The following is a 16,916-nucleotide window of genomic DNA, read 5'->3' as shown; positions in this document are numbered from 1 at the left end:
ACTTAGGGAAGTCAGACCTGACACATACCATTTGACATGACACAAGCCATATTGTTGAATAATAACTTTATTCTATCATTTTCTAAGAATAAACTTGCTCCTTCTGCAACTACGCTTTTTCAAATAATTTTTGCTTGAAGTCATGCCACTGCCTGCATTTTGTATAGGCTTGACTCCTGGTATACTCCTCACATTGCTCCTTCTCCTACACCCCACGCTTCTTTTTATGCAGCATGTTCCTTACAGTCAGTACCTGGGCGCAGTAAAAAATTGCTGGGATGCAGACGTGTTCAGAACATCTGTAGGAGGAGCCCCATAAGAAGGAGAAAGCTGAAGGCTTGTCAGTCAAAGACCTCAGTGCTGTGACTGTGCTTCAAAGTCTCCAGAACTGTTCATTACAGCTTGTTTCTCTGTCCTGAAAAAGAAGAGTAGAAAAAAATTTGCATTCCCCCCAGCTCATCTACTTAATTTAATGCTATACCTATGCAGCAGTTAGGTGGCACTTTGGCTGCTAGAGATAAAGGACATATATATCATGTCATCAAATGCAGGTACTTTTCCAATATTTATAAGCAGCCTGAGATTCTGCAAATAAGAGTTAATTCCAGTGTATGGCACCTGGCAAACGATAAAGCTATTTTAGCTTAACTCACCTGCATGAGCAAGTAAACCCCTACAAAGCAGAGAGGAGAGCATGGCTGTCATTTGCAATCTGCATTGGATCACTACATGAAAAGTCATCTTCCCACTGACAAGAAAGCTCATATTAAGTGACAGCCCAGATGATCTTACCCAGCATTGTGAAAGAGTGTAACTGTCCCTCAATCAATCAATGATGGACCCGAGTGCCTCATCCATAATGCACAGTACCCCTGGCACAGCCTTGTCCTCAATACTCGGTTTCCAGACTCAACTCAGTGCGTTATCAGAACCCCCTCTCTGTGCCTGTCAGTCAAACAGCCTTGCTTTTGTAAGACCTGATGCAAGCACAGAGGCTTGCCTTCGCTGCAGCAGATTTAAACCTGTGACTGAAAATGACTGATTGGCCTGGGGAGGAATGGGCAGCCACTTACACTTGAACATTTTTTGCGTTACTGAGTGAAGCACTGTAAAACCGTCCTGTTACACAAGGGAAGGGAGGGAATACCTGGGGGCAAAAAGGAAAGGGGTGGAAAAGAAACCACAGAGTCATGCCTGCTCCCTCCAGGGTACTGACCGGCCACATACATTATTTTGGGACTATGGATAAAACGCGGTGACTTCGGTCCCTAAAGAAATAAAACAAAGCACAAAACCACCCAAGCCCAAGAACATTCAAGAAGTCTGCTTATGGGAAAAGCTGCATAGGAATTGTTTTGGACATTATATAATTAGGCTGGAGCATGATTCATAAGATTTGTGCTCCCATACCTGAGATTTCAAATTTAGATATGTGACATTAACTACAAACATACAAATAAGCACAAAAATGGTGTAATGAAAGCACAACACACACACACACAAAGTCCCTGTCACTCACCTAAAAATATGTTACATGGAAGGTGCTCTAAATATCAGGGGAAGAAGCCATAGGAGAGGGAGGGGAAGGGACTTGTGCTGGACTGCTAGAAAAAGGATCGTGTTCTTGTTTTCATATGCACCTTTTATTTTAAGCTTCACAAGCTAAACAGTTTCATGCTCCTCACTCTGGCAGGCTGTAATTACACCAGAGGAGTGTGAATGTCTTTAAAAGGAAAATCCAAGTGTCTGCTGCAGAGAAATCCTGTCTTTCATTGTCCCTGCTCCACCAAACATTGCAGTCTCTGACTAGCATTACAGCACTGCAAAGCCAATACAGGGGCTGGGCGTTTAAAGTTAAATGCCATTTAGGTGATTACACAACACTCAGATAAGCAGACTGGAAGTCTGTAATTAGTCCAGACTGACTTTTAAAAATAATTCAATTTCCATGTATTTGTTTTAAGCCACATAGAAGCTGACAAAAACACCAAAGAATAGCATTACTGAAGAAGTAAGCATTCTTCTGACAGACACCAGACACCACATGCTCTTGGTGCAAAGGAGAAATACAATTTCTCTAAATGTCTGATCTTTAAATAGCAAAACTTTGACTCACCTCACAAAGAACGAAAGGATACGTGAAGTGAGACTCAATGTTTAGTTTCTTACATCAGTTCTACTGTACAGCAAACTTTTTCAGACAATGTTGACCCAGAAAGTGCAGTCATCCTGACTGCACTGAGCAAACATTGGCACTAACATGTTTGAATAATCCCCCACAGTATGAAACTGAAAGTTCCTGACAATTACACCTCAGTGCTAATAAAATTTATACTAATCCAGACTAACATTAGTAAGTGTTCTTCATTCTAACCTCTTTGGGCTGTGCTAGTTTTTAAAAAAGTCCTTTTTGCTTTAGATTATTTCAGCAAGTTATAGCCACCTTAGACAATTCTTTTCTGGGTAAAAGAATTTCTTTTCCAGCTATCTATTTTTTCCCCTTGATGGATAAAGTAAAATATCAAGAAATGTATAAAACTAATTAACAAAGTCTCATTGAATGGTTCCTGCACAAGAACACAGTAATGCCACTTTTCATTACACATAACAATTTCATATTTTCATACGACAAATCTTTATTCTGAAGTGATCTTTGAGAACTTGTCCTCTTACAGCCTGTTTCCCAGTTCTTGAAGGAAATGAAATAAAGAAAACTGTCAAAATGCAGCCTTGATAATGGAAGACAAGGCTGTTTGTGTTGGATACTGTCTGGTATTCTACAAGTGCCCCTACAGACACTGTAATTTGTCTTGGGAAATAGGCAAAAATAGGAGAAATTCTAAAAGGGACCTTTTCAGATCCATATGAGGATGTAAACTTAAAAATTTCTATGCAGTGTTCAGAAATCAAGACTGTAATATGAAATGATTTTTTTTTTTCTCTAAGAGCATTTACAAGAAGAAAATATATATGTGTTATTTGATAAATTTAAAATATATTTTGCCTCGAGAATATACCTATGACAACTGAAACACTGTCAGTTAATAAACAAAACTGGAGTATTATGAAATCCAGGAGACTATTTTACCTCATTTGGATGTACTTTTTATTTTACAGTCATTCTTATTTTTTTTAATGGAATTACAAATTCATAGTTTGTACTCACCTTTCATGGGATAAAATCTGAAAACTTGGTTCTTCAGTTGGCTCTATGCTGCTAGTATTATAACAGGCAGTTCAAGGACTCGTTGGCATGGAGAATTAATTACCCGTGAAACTTGAATTACATTGGCAGGGCACTGCAAAGAAGGGCTACAGTGCCACTTTTTGTCATGTGGAATAAAAACTAGAAGGACTTGATTTCTAGGTCTCTTAACAGAATGTCTTTTGGTGACCAGAAGGAAAAGTGAAAGATAAAATAATATCTTTTGAAACTACCTGTTTTACGTTAATTTTCGCCAAGAAATGATTAAGATTATTAACATAACGTAAGCACTGCTGCATTGGCAGAAAGGGATTAATTTGGAACACAACAAAAGACAGCTACTTTTCAGAAAAGAATGTTTTCCTTTTGCATATCCACATTGTTTTGACATCTGCATTTTTTACTGTGCTCACCCAAAGCACCTTTTTTGTGTCTGGCCAATAAAAATTTGTCCAATATAATACATTTTTTTTTATGAAAAAAGGCCACTGAATGTCCATAACTGTATTTCTCAGTTACAAGCTTTAAAGATGTGTGGACTTCTTCTTATTTAATATATTTCATACTTGCTTAGGGAATCTAGCTTACGTGAACAGATTTCTTCCTTGGTTATAAATCTGAAGTTAAGTGTGGGGATAGTGAGTAAGGCTACTGGACATATGTTTGTCCCCAAGACAAACAAAAAAAGAACTATGTAATGCTCCAGATCAGTAATGCACAACCAAGTGTTAACAAAGGGTTGACAACTTTGTCTTCTCTACACCACATTACTCCAGTTTTCTTATGAGCATGAAGGGCATGAACATCATCCAAAGTCATAGTTAAAACCCTTCCTTAGAAACAAGAAGGGATCTACTCTGGCCAATGAAAGAATTACTAATAAAATAATAATAATAATAATAATAATAATAATAATAATAATAATAATAATAATAATAATAATAATAATAATAAAAAAATAATGAAGGAGAAGGAGAGGGAGAGGGAGAGGGAGAAGGAGAAGGAGAAGGAGAAGGAGAAGGAGAAGGAGAAGGAGAAGGAGAAGGAGAAGGAGAAGGAGAAGGAGAAGGAGAAGGAGAAGGAGAAGGAGAAGGAGAAGGAGAAGGAGAAGGAGAAGGAGAAGGAGGAGAAAAGAATAAAGTGGACTGTGACTGTGGATCTTGAGAAACAGAATTCACATTTTGGTTCCCTTGATATTAGCAATAAATATGCCCAGCAAATTGAGAATGTAAGATACAACAGGGATCCCAAATGAAGAAACTCCAGTTGCAGTGGTCATTTTATGGTTAAAGGTTTTGCTCTTCATTACTGTCCAGTATCCTATTGATTATTTCTTTGTACTTCCACTTCCCTGCCTCCAAAAATTGGCTTAACTAAGACATATTCCACTAATGATTATTTTGATACTTAGGAAATTTTTGAGATTTGCAGACAAGTGTTAGGAACTTGCACAAAAATTATCAAAAGTATGGAAAGGAAGCAGAAAGCCTTATCACTGAAAGTGATAAGTTGTTTCATGTCCTTTATGCAATAGGCTACCTTGGATAATTTCTTCCTACGTGTTCCTCTGATAACTAAATCAACAAAAATCCTCAAACAAACAAAACCCTAAACATTAGTTACCACAAGAATACATGTATAAGCATTATTTCCTGATCCTAAACAGAGGAACACTGTCATCCTATATATATTATATATGACCAGCTGATTTGACAGTTTTATAGTTTATGAACATTTTTGATAGAAATACGTCCCCAGTGTTCTCTGTTTCTTTAAAATCAAATTCTCAGTAAGAAAAGTAGAAGGGAAAAACACATCCAGAATTCTGAATATCCATAGAAAACAGAGTGGGGAATTTGCTGTTGACAGTGTTTTATAATTTCCAATATGAACTTGGAGGTTGGTCACATTTGTGGGCACCTGGTCAGCTGGTCAGTCTGCCTAGAGGGCCAGACACTGCTGTCATCATGTTAACTGGAGATGGCTTCACCCACCAGTGCTCCCCACAAAGTTCAGGATTAGTGGTTTATTCCCACCATTTGTCATTCTTTGCTTTGAAGTGAGACGTGTCCCTCTAGAAATCTTACTGTACTCAAGAACATTTTGCATACATGGAAAGTCTAAGGCTAAAGGGAGCAAACTTTTTTTTTCTTTTTTTTTTTTTTTTTTTTTCCCTCAACCACACATGTTTAGCTTCTGTGAATCTTTGATGTTTATGTCAAAGAGTGGATGGACTTCTCAGAGTCTCACAGTCTGAATAATAACAGGTGTGCAGTTAAAGACCCATCCAAATTACAAAATTAGTAATTTCATGACAATTGTGCAGACAGATTGAAATTACATAAGAAAAGGCCAGGGAGGCGACGTGTTCATCTGCACCAGAGCAACCTAGCAGTTCAGAAGTCTTAAATCTCTTTTTAAATCATATGGCCTTGATGTCTAGCTGGTTGTAACACTCCACAACAACAATAAGGATAACAACTCTCAATTTCAGTAATACAGTGAAGCACTTAAGTGGTAAAAGCTGTTGACAGATGACTGTTTTCTGTTCGGTAACATTAATGCTTTTCTCACATCTTATGCTTCTATCTTATATTTGAAAGGAAAACACTGCAATCTCAGGCTACCAGGCAGAACAGCGTAAATCTGCAGGGCAGTTTCCTGTGGGAATATCAAGCCTGCAGCCATGGGAAACACATTTACTGTACAGCAGAAGTCAGGAAAAAAGCAAGATCTACCATTTTTTCTTAAAGGTTAATCCCCTAATCTTAGCTGTAAAGTATAGGATTTACAATGAACACAAAGAATGCAGTTCCTATCTAGGTCTAATCTAATCATTATCTATTGGATTTCCAACACACTTTGCTAATCAATCAGTTATCTACTCAACTTCCAAACATAATATGTGTATTATAATGATGTATCATCAGTATCATCTAGCCACAGGCTAGATTAATTTAAAGTAACTATAATTTAAAGTAATTGCAGGCAGGGAGAATCATAACCTTATATTAAGTTTTTGCATTGTAATTTCAAAAACACAGACAGGAAAGGAAAAAGCCTGCAGTGACTTGAAAGTATAATGCACACTTTCTAACCTACTTTTATAACTTTGTACAGGTTAAGGGATATTCTTGGTAGGAGAAAGTTTCCAACACTTCACATGTCAGGGTAAAACAGCAAACTTCAATAACATTTTAAAAATACATAGCTGTAGTTAATGTACATATTTAATTTAATACATTAACTATCTTTGATAAAAGGAAAATATGTATTTATGTTAATGTTTTTAATATAGTTAAACAAAAGATTAAAGTAAATAAAAATATTTTTATATTAGCTTCAAATCTGTGAAATGGTTTTGAAAGAAAATTCTGACATATTTTTCATCAAGAAGAAAGTCTTCTGTTAATTTACAAGCTTCTAGCAATATACAGTTTCTTAAATTTATTTCTCACCATCTGATTTACTTTGTTTTAGTATTTCATATTTCAACACAGCCAAGAAGTGCACTTGTCATACAAAAGAGGCTGGTATAATTGAGCCAGATGACGTGCCCCACAAGTAAAATCAGCCATTCATGAAAGCTGGTCACCAGAGGCCATTTCAAACAATGCACATTTCAAAGTAATCTAAAGTAATCCCTTTTCTCTGTTGATTTGGTTTCCAGGCAGTCTTAAGCACATGTGTGCAGCAAACAGGAGGCTTATTAAAACCTGATGTTATATTGGAAGTTATAATGCCATTGCCTTGTGATTGAATTCTGTGTCTGTGAATCTTCAAAGAGATGGGGGAAAAAAATCAATTAAATTTATATGCTTATTAAACATGAGTGTCATGATACGTGCAGTTTATTAGCACTTGCTAAATAATTAAGACCAAGAAAGATAATTAGATGTGCAGTAGGCTCCAAGCAGGCTACTGATATCTTTTTTTTTTTTTTTTTTAATCTTTAAATAAGTGGCTTTCCAGCTACCAGGTAGTATAATTGCTAAAAGACTCCAAGCATTTTTTAAATATAAAGAGTAACCTTTGTGTAGGAAGGAATTAAGGTAATTTTAAAATTCCTTTTATAAACCACATATCTTTGCTATATCCCTGCTCAGTTCAACAGTGTGGAGCATTATGAAAACATACTGTACAATAACATTCTGATGATTCAGTGATCCAGTAAGTAGTCTTGAGTTGGGAGATCATATCACAGAGGTGAACAACAGCAACACAGTTTGCACATTTCTTTAAGTTCCTCTAAGTCCACAGAACTTAGAAACCATGCAAAAGCACAGCTTTTCACGTCTCCTTTATATAAAGAATGCTTGAAATTTTAAAAACTTGCTTCTTAGATATTTTCACATTCCCTCAAAGATCCACAGCACTGTTTGAAAGAGGGAGTTTTCTTTTGTCTTTGGTAAACAGTTTGCTTTCCTAAATAAAATGTACATGATTAACCTGAATATGATCAGGTCATCTGTAGCACAGAGTATCTATGCATATATAAGAAGACAGAGAATACGCCAATTTCCTTACCATAACTTACAGAACTCCATTATAATATGGGCAGGTTAAGGTAGGTTTTGCCTTCCTGTGGGTGTTGAGGAATGTGGAGAAGTGATGTTGAGGTGTATGACCAGGGTCTGGGTCCTGGAGGAAACCGATTCTATTGCACTGCTGCTCTGGCTGCTCTCCTTGCTGACTAAATAGGGGAAGCCGCAGGAGTTCACAGGAACCAGGTTCAGGACTGAAGCATGAAGAAATAGCTGTGTGAAGCTATATAAGCTATGCATTTAAACAGATAGGAGCACCTGTACTCCTAGGTAAGGACCTCAGATGTACTTAACACATAAACTTGGACTTTTCACGAATACTGTGGGAATTTAGGTAGCTGCCATCCACTGGCTAAGCAAGAGAACTGGGCAGTTCCTGCAAGTGCTTTTTAAAAACTTACTCCAGTGCAGAAAATGAACTTATTTGTAACATCGGTACTTTGTATGTTTACATGCAAAATCTGTGTACTTATATACACATTCGTACACTACAGACTGCATATGGTATCTGTTGACTTTCTCTTGCACTTCCAGGTCTGGTTGCAAAGCCTAATAAATTTTAGTTTTGGGATCAGTACAATTATATTCAAATAAGTTTTATTCTCAATAAATTATAAGTACTAAATTCTGTGGATCGAGTACTGAGTACCACCCTTTAAGTGAGACCTTCCTTAGTATGTTTCTTCTCTTTGTTAAGGATCTTTTCCAGTCCTGAGACAGTGCAAATTTTACTTTCACTGATTTATGTGTAAAAACACCTTGACAGAGCAGGAAGTGTGTTTTTAAATAGTTTCTCCCTCACAAACCTATACGATAGAAAAAACCAGCCTAGTAATAACAGTAAACAGATAGTCAGACCAAGCAAAACAATCTGCTACAAAAAGCAAATGCTTCATATCCTTTTCTATACAGACCAGTCAGAGAGGAAGTTGCACTGACTTGAGGCACTACTGAGAAGAACATCACCCATGCATCTATTTTATTAGACATTAATAGACATTAAAAAAAAATTCTTTACTTGGATGGTGGTGAGGCAGTGCATAGGTTGCCCAGAGAAGCTGTGGATGCCCCATCCCTGGAGGTGTTCAAGGTCAGGCTGGATGGGGCTTTGAGCAACCTGGTCTGGTGGGAGGTGTCCCTGCCCATGCAAGGTGTGTTGGAATTATATGATCTTTAAGGTCCTTTCCAGCCCAAACTATTTTGTGATTCTGTGTGATTCTGTGATTATTGTTAATCACCTTTGTGGTCAGCAGGCCCTCAACATTCTCCAAGCTGGGCTACCTATAGAGCACATGGTAGAACAATGGCCCAGGAATGTGAGTTTTTGTGTCTGCTATCACAGCAATTCTTCCAGTCCTTTTTGCTTCTTGTAACCTCACTGTCCCACAGCCCACACTCAAACACACACCTGTATGGGGGATCCCTGGAGTGACCAGCAGCTGACCCACCACTAGGAACATCAGGAAGTCATCTCCATGTGGCTTCACTCCCATGCCAGGAGCATTCCAGTAGTCACATCTTACCAGGTGAAAAAAAAAAATTTGCACTGGAATGACAGCAAATATGAGCAAGGAAGAAAATGGATCGATTTTAGTGTCAAGATTTTCAAAGCAGGCATCCAAGTCCTTACTTAGACCTTGGTACATGTCCTGCTGTGCAAAATAAATACGTCTGCCTCATTGAACAGGACTGCTGACCTTAAAGCAGCCTCTAGTGGGTTCTCCAGTAAATCCCTGGCACAGGGATTCTTTAAGATCTTTACTGAATATTTCAAAATAAGCTAACTACCACTGGTACATGAGAGAAGACCAAAATATATTAAGTATCTGGATACTGAATTTAATCTGAATCTCGGTATTGCTGTTAAAAAAGCCTGAAAGAAGAGCCACATATGCCTGATCCAGGACAGAATATATCATATACAGCTTATCTGCTGGAGGAATACCAATTCACTCAGTCTGAATCTTGGATATCTGTTCTCAAAGAGCTATTTGAAAATAATCTTCAGTCTGAGATCTAAGAGACTCAAGAATGACTTGTTGAAATTATTCTGTGAATAACTTTATGTCAGAAAGCATTTTGAAAAGGTAGCACATATAAATGCACTTTCATTTTCCAAGTGAAAATGCCTGTGGAAAGACTTCCTTCATCTTTCAAGTGCACATACAGGTACTTTCAATTTCATAGTTCTGGGTTCTGTAGATCAGAGAGCAGTTTTAAAGCATGGAAGCTGAGGCTAAATACATTCAAGCACACGTATTTTTATTTCCAATGCACTTATTAAGAAAAGTTCCTGTTTAGCAGTGAAGACACGTGATTTTATATAATATTTATAGATGTTATACATATATCTTAAATCTTTATAGATAAAAATTTTGTACATCTGCTCATGAGCCAAGATTCTGCTAAGATGCCTGACACAGCACAGACTGAATTATTTTCTCCAGGAGTGATGGAGCAAGCAGACAACCTTATGCCCCAGCATCTGACTGTGCACTATGCACAGTAAGGGAAGACAGGAATGGAAATTGATAATCATTAGGTAGAAGCTTCTGAATAATACAGAATGGAAAGGACCAAGATATATCAGAAATCACTCTCAGGTAATGGAGAAGAGATAGAAAGGCAAAGGACAGAATGATAGTGCTTTTCTACATTTTGCTTAGGAAGGAATTTGGGAAGTATCTTAGTTTACAGTGATTGTTGGGAAACTATCAATGCTTGCTTTACTGAACTTTTTTTTTTTTTTTTTTCCCTAAATGTAGATGAGATGTTCTTATATAAAAAGTGACTCATAAACTGCATTTCTCTCTCACATCAATGACCTGATTCAGGAACGCTTAGACCAGCAGAATCCACTTCTTTGTCCTTATTGAGCTCAGCTGTGAGGTCAGACAAGGCTGCTCAGGGCTTTACCAACTCAAGTCATAAAAAACCCCAAGGATGACCACTGCCAAAACACTCTGAGGCCCTGTTCCACAGCTTGGCTGTCCTGAGGGTGATTTTTTCTGTATACCCAGTCCAAACTTCTTTCCTTTCAGTTTATATCTGTTGCCTCTTGTCCTCCTGCCATGTGTGACTACCAAGGACTGGGCTCTGTCTTCTCAATGACTACCCTGTAGGTGCTGGGGGCTGCTGTTAGGCCCACTGATGTTGTCTCTGCTACATTCTGAACAACCCAGCTCCAAAAACGACTGCACACAGGGCAAGTGCTCCGCCCCACAACTATCTTGATGGCTCTTTGTAGAGTACAACTCCAGTTTACCGATGTCTTTCCTGTACTGGGGGTCCAGAATTCAACATTTAACAAGTGCTGAGTCAAATACATATTAATGTGAATTTAAGGAGGTATTGTTGTTACAGAGAAGTGAGCTAAACTAAGTGAAACAAAAAAATTCACAAAACCTTTCCTTGCAATGTGAATGAATCACTGAAGATTTTCAAATACTTAGATTGACTGAAAAAATTACTTTTCTATTTCTATTTCTGAACTTTTTATGTTTTTATTGGGACCAAGAATGAAGAGTGCCATAGAAAATTCTGCTTTTGCCATAGTAACAGGCTTACTGAAACCCAGAAGGCAGCAATATACTAGTAAGCTGTTTTCTGAAGGACAGTGTCACCACAGCAAGTCAAAGAATTCATCATATCACTGAATAACATTCATGTCTCTCATTACATACAATTCTAAGAGCCTTCCTACCAACTTCCCATTGCACTTATATCATCAATGTACACAGCTTTAAAGAAATATCTGCCATTTTCCCTTGCATTGAAAAGTCTGAAAAGTTAAAGGCTAAGTTTTGCTCCTTTAGTCATGGGAGTTAGCTAAGATTTCGGGCTTTATCCAAAATCCTTTGAACTGAGGAGAAGTCTTCCAATTATTTTAGTGGTCATTTCTTCTACAGAAATGAAATCTGATTTTAGACATTTTTGGTTTTGTTTGTTTTGTTTTGTTAATAAAACGTAGTGATTAAAGTAGTCAATATTTGGAAAAGAAGTACAACTTATTTTGTACAACTTTACGAAAGGAGAAAGTTGAAATCCCCTCTGTCCCAGGCTCCATGTAAATGTAAAGAGCACAGCTGGAATGAAACAAATGATCTGACCAGTTTCTGATGAGCTGGGTGGTGTAAATGTTTCACACTAACCACACTGCACACTCATAATATAGGAGCTAATTCATCTCCCATGAATACATTCCTGTGTATGTTGTCCTTTAAAATAAACAAGCAAAAATGAGTAATTTATCAGGAGTTAAATGAATGTTTTTCCAGTGGGACCCTTTCTATCCCATATGGCTGATTTAAAAGTCTAAATCTAGGCAGCTTAAATGCTACAAATTCTGTCTCACTAGGTGAAACTGTTACTGCTTCAAAATATGGAATTTCAAATCTTTAGCACTGTCAACAAGTTCCAGTTGTTTCTGAAAATATCATTCAGGTTGGTTACTAGTTTCTAAAAAGACTCTAAAACTCTAAACATGGTGTGGTAAAAAGTGTGTAATGATAACTTTCCAAAGCTTTATTTACAATGCCATTGCATTTGCAAAATTTACAGATTTAATATTAAGAATTTTGATAGGTCTATAACCACAACAAAGCAGTTTTACAAGAAAAGTCTCCTGGAAGAGAAGAATAATCATAACCAGTCCTTCATGTAACACTTCTACAAATGTTTTTTATTTCTTAATAATTTAGAATATATCAAACAAACAAACAAACAGATTATTCTTGAAGACATCACTATGATCTATTAACACCACAGTGACTAACGTATCCCCCCCGAGTTTTTCTCTACTAGGAATAAAGTTATTAATTTACATTTGTTCCCACAGACTCTTCCACTTAGTAAGGGCTACTTATGCAGGCAGCTCTGATCATAAGCTCTTAATAACAGATACACTTTAAGACACAGGTTTAATAAACTAACACAGCCTCCAGTTAAGTTCCCTCCAAAATTAAGGGTGCTTTGTATGGTTTATAGTGAAAAGCAAGCAATATCTTTTGGGCAGAATATTCAGAAAAACTCTACATGAAAGTTGTGGTATAATTCTCCCTGTTTTCTGCCTGTATTTGTGGTAGAAGAATTCAACTCTGCACATCAACATATAAAAAACTGCTGTATTGAAAATGCCCTGTTACTTGAATGTAGTCTCCTGACACTGTAGTCTCCTGACACAGTATCTGGAAACTGTAACTTACTCCTGAGGAAAAGAATGAATACCATTTGAAAACAAAACAAAACCAAACAAAAACAAAACCAAGCACAACACTTTATTGTGGTGCTGTTAAACAGACAGCAGTGCAAGACTTCTAAGCTACGGAAGGGAGGATATGCTGAAAATGCAACATCTTCCTATCTCTGTTCTGTATTTTATTCAATTTTGTAATGTGATTTAATAAAATTCCTAACTCTCCTTAGCATCTCCTTTAAAAGCTCAGTGCTTTCAAGCAGATGATATGCCCTAAATCCACTCCCCAGGCCTGCAGGATGGAGATGACAGCACCCATATAGCACATACTGTAATCTACCCCTTTACCGCCTGCTCATGTTTCTCCACCTTCTTATTTTTCCACTTTACTGAAAGCTTCCAGAAACTCACCTCTTCTCTGGCTGGTAAAGTACCTTTAGATTATAGACATGGTAAAATTTGAACAAAAATATACCAAACGTCGCAGGCCATAACAAGAGAGAAAGGATCTGAAATGAAAAATCATTATGCTAACAGATCATATGACACCAGATTATGTTTCCATTATCTCCCACATTTAAAACCCTGTTAACCTCTGGTCAGAGGCATTTATATTAACAGTGCAACTATTTGTAAGATCCTTCCACATTTCTTTGCATGATTTTCTCTCCTATAGGTCTTTAACTATAATATTGAGTTACATATTAGGCTTCTCATGGAATAGAGCTGGGAAACAGATACAGCAAAATGTCAACACTGGCATGTGTTTCCTATGGTCTCTAATGTAATTTTTATGTATCTGCAAATGAAATCCGCCCGTGTTTCAAGTAACACCTATAACCACATTTGCAGGGCATGGTGCAGGCTGGTGGCTCTCTGTGGGCCATGGCTAAGATCTGTGGTTGGGCCTGGCTGGGAAGGCCTTCCATGGCCAGGAAGGGCAGGGCTGTGGGGACCTGAACACCAGCTCTTCTGTGGCCTTGCTGGGGCCCAGGGCTGACATCTCTGAGGACAGAAATGGGGTTCTGGGCCCAGGACTGGGTTGGGCAGCCTCTGGCTGTGCAGAGCTTTATGGCCATGATACCATGATGACAGCATCAGTTGTAAATGAGATGATTCTCAGTACTCACATGAAAAAACATTTATCCATCTGAATGAGAATGAAACACATTATCTATAAATGCAGAAAAGGTGTCCTAAAAGTTGTAATGGGTAAGTACATTTCACTAGGAAATTGTTTGTTATAAATCAACTGGATTGGTTAGTATATGAGAAAGGGTGTAAATGAAAAGAAACAGAAATTGCAAAACAGTAGACTGGAGCATGTCACAAGTCATTGCCTATAACACTATGATAAAAAGGTGTCTATGTATTATAAATTATGCTATTTTCTATGGTTTCGTATTCTGTTCAGCAATCTATATAAAATATAAATCAAACATAACAGTCAAACGATACAGGCTTTAGTTTACAGGTAAGGACACTGGGACAGCAATCTTAAGAAGCAAATAACCATCACCAAACAGCAAAGAGCTTTTGCTAATATATTTTCTTTTTAGTGTGAAATTGCTTAAAACCAAGGCAACTGAGTGACTGAGTGTGAATCATATGCATCTTGTAGACAGTGTGATAAATGTCACAAGTTAGCATCTAATACCTGTTTAAGGCTTATTGCTGAAAAGCTGCTCCTTATGCCATATGTTTGTGAAATATCCCATTGAATCAGACTTCCAGACAAATTTTGACTGTGCCATTTTTAAACTATGTGTTCGATATAATACTTTCAGTATTTCCACATGTTCTACTACATAACATCTTGCATCTAAGTTCCTCAATTCTCTGTGCAAACAATTAGCTAATTATAGATCTCTGGTGTCAACTAAATAGGATTGAAGCTAAAACAAAGATCATCTTGACTATTCTTTTTGCTTATACCCAGACATGAGGCTCAGATGGAAAACCTTAACTTTTCAATCTGCAAATGAATTTCAATAGAATTTTATGTTGTGAAAAGAAAAACAAACAAACCACTGGAAGGGTTTTAATTGTTTAAAAAAAAAAAAAAAAAAGCTGAAAAGCTGAAAGCTGAACTGTCACCTTCTGGCCAGCTCTACATTTAATGAAAGACAGTGCAAATCATAGATCCTGACAATATTAAATGACAACAGTCATATGTACAAGGCCTCACATAAAACCCTATTGTATTGCTACAGAGGTTGGTATGCCAAGAAGACATGATGCAAATAATAATAATAAGCATGCAGCCTCCTTTATATACAAAAGTTTCCTGAATTTCGTAATTTTTCTCTGACGCAGAGTGATTATGCATTTAGTGAAAATTTCCTGCTTTTTCCCTTCCTTCAAGAAAATCATGTAATATAAACACAGCAAAGCTGTTGGCTCTAAGGAATTAAGTAAGTGATCACCCTGTGGAGGGTCTCTCAGTTTGTGAATACTTTTAATAAGGCAATAAGTAGGAGTATCCTCAACATGTAATTGCTTACTCCTCATCTCAGCAGGTTTTTTTTTACTTAATCATCAACAAAATGTTCCATGCTAATCACAGAATAGTCTACTTGTTTGATCATTCCATTTCTTTGTGTTAGCCCTTTGATATTTAACCTCCCATTTCAGACAGCTTTACAAGGATGTTTTCCAAAGAAACAGTATGTCTCATGTGATGCTATATTAATCACTTGAAGAAAACATGTATGTTGCTAGGTTTGCAGTAAGTGTATGCATATGAAAGCAGGCCCAATCTCGGTCCACAGTGAGTTTCTTCTGTGATAGACCAAGAGCCCTTCATCTTTATTGACCTAGACAGCAGGTCAGATATGATGGCTGCTATAACAAAGGCATTTCTTGAATACAGAAATGCCTTTGCAGTCACACCAGCTAATCAGTCTGAAAATCTCAATTTTATTTGACTTTAAAATGCTTCAAGATAACAGCAGAATAAGTCTGACATGCTAGAAGAAAGGCTAATACTTAATCTTTTCCAAGCCATGACAGACATGCAAATTAACATCTTGACTGGAGATGGCAAGCCTTTTGGAAAAGTCTGAGTATCTTTTGACTTGCTATCTAAAGCAACAACTAACTGCAGAAAGAAGTAACTTCACTACCAGGTAAATAAAGCACTTGTGTCTCTATTTAAAAACAATAATAAAAAAAAGTCATTTTGGTAAGCAATGGGCTGTGCTGTCCCTGTGTTGCATAGCATTGTACACTGCCCTGGACAGCTGTAGAAAGCTCTTTAAGCAGTTTTCCTTTCACCAGTTTGTGAGTGAGCAAGACAATTACATGTTAACTGTAGCATGTTTACCTTGATTTTCTATTAGTGAGCACACGGTGAACTATGTGCAAGAGAATCTTTGAAGTAATAATTTAGGATCCACTTGGATTCATGAAATGGTTAGAATTTTTCTTGTGCATCACAACATGGGAAGGATAATATTTTCATGTTTTTCTTATCCTGTGGTACCTTACCCAGTCTGACCTGAAGAATAAAACTTCTATGGCCACCATATTGCAAAATTTATACTCTTTCACATATGTATGTGTTACATGGGGGGTAAATACTTAATAATATTTAAAATAGCATTTAAAATGAATTTTTATGACATTTTCAAAAGAAGAAAAAAAAAAACTAACAAAATGAATACTCCTTTTAATGACAGAATAAGCTCTTTTACCCACAGGTATACACAGCACTCTGTAAAACTGCTCAGAGATTAAGGTATATGTGGCGAAAATTATGGGGATTTTAGTTACTATCCTGCTTTGTGGGATGAAAAGGAATGTTTAACTGCTTGGCTCCTGCTGTTCTTGAATAAAAATCCAATGCTTCATTAATATTTATCCTTTTTTCTTCTAACCGTACTATACATAGTCTCTTTCAGAGTTTCAGGAAAAACAGCAATTATCACATCAAAGGTCATCAGTTCACCAAGGGAAACTTCAATCTTTAGCT

General features: G+C 37.0%; 1 protein-coding gene across 8 annotated transcripts in view; it reads right to left on the bottom strand.

Annotated features, from left to right (window-relative positions):
* The window catches only part of SULF1 (sulfatase 1), a 264,797-nt gene that overhangs the window by 74,466 nt on the left and 173,415 nt on the right, over positions 1-16,916 (bottom strand). For 7 of the 8 annotated variants that reach the window (XM_084509643.1, XM_084509642.1, XM_084509644.1 and 4 more), the window contains one exon: positions 254-415. The gene's annotated coding sequence lies outside the window, so the exon portion shown is untranslated. Of the gene's footprint in view, positions 1-253; positions 416-792; positions 922-16,916 lie in introns of those variants that run through there. The other variant, XM_084509645.1, reaches the window with a different exon arrangement.

Source organism: Aythya ferina, assembly GCF_964211825.1.
Source record: "Aythya ferina genome assembly, chromosome: 2".
In the NCBI taxonomy this organism is placed as follows: Eukaryota; Metazoa; Chordata; class Aves; order Anseriformes; family Anatidae; genus Aythya; species Aythya ferina.
Note: the sequence above shows the minus strand (reverse complement) of the source record. Positions and strands in the feature narration are given on the sequence as shown.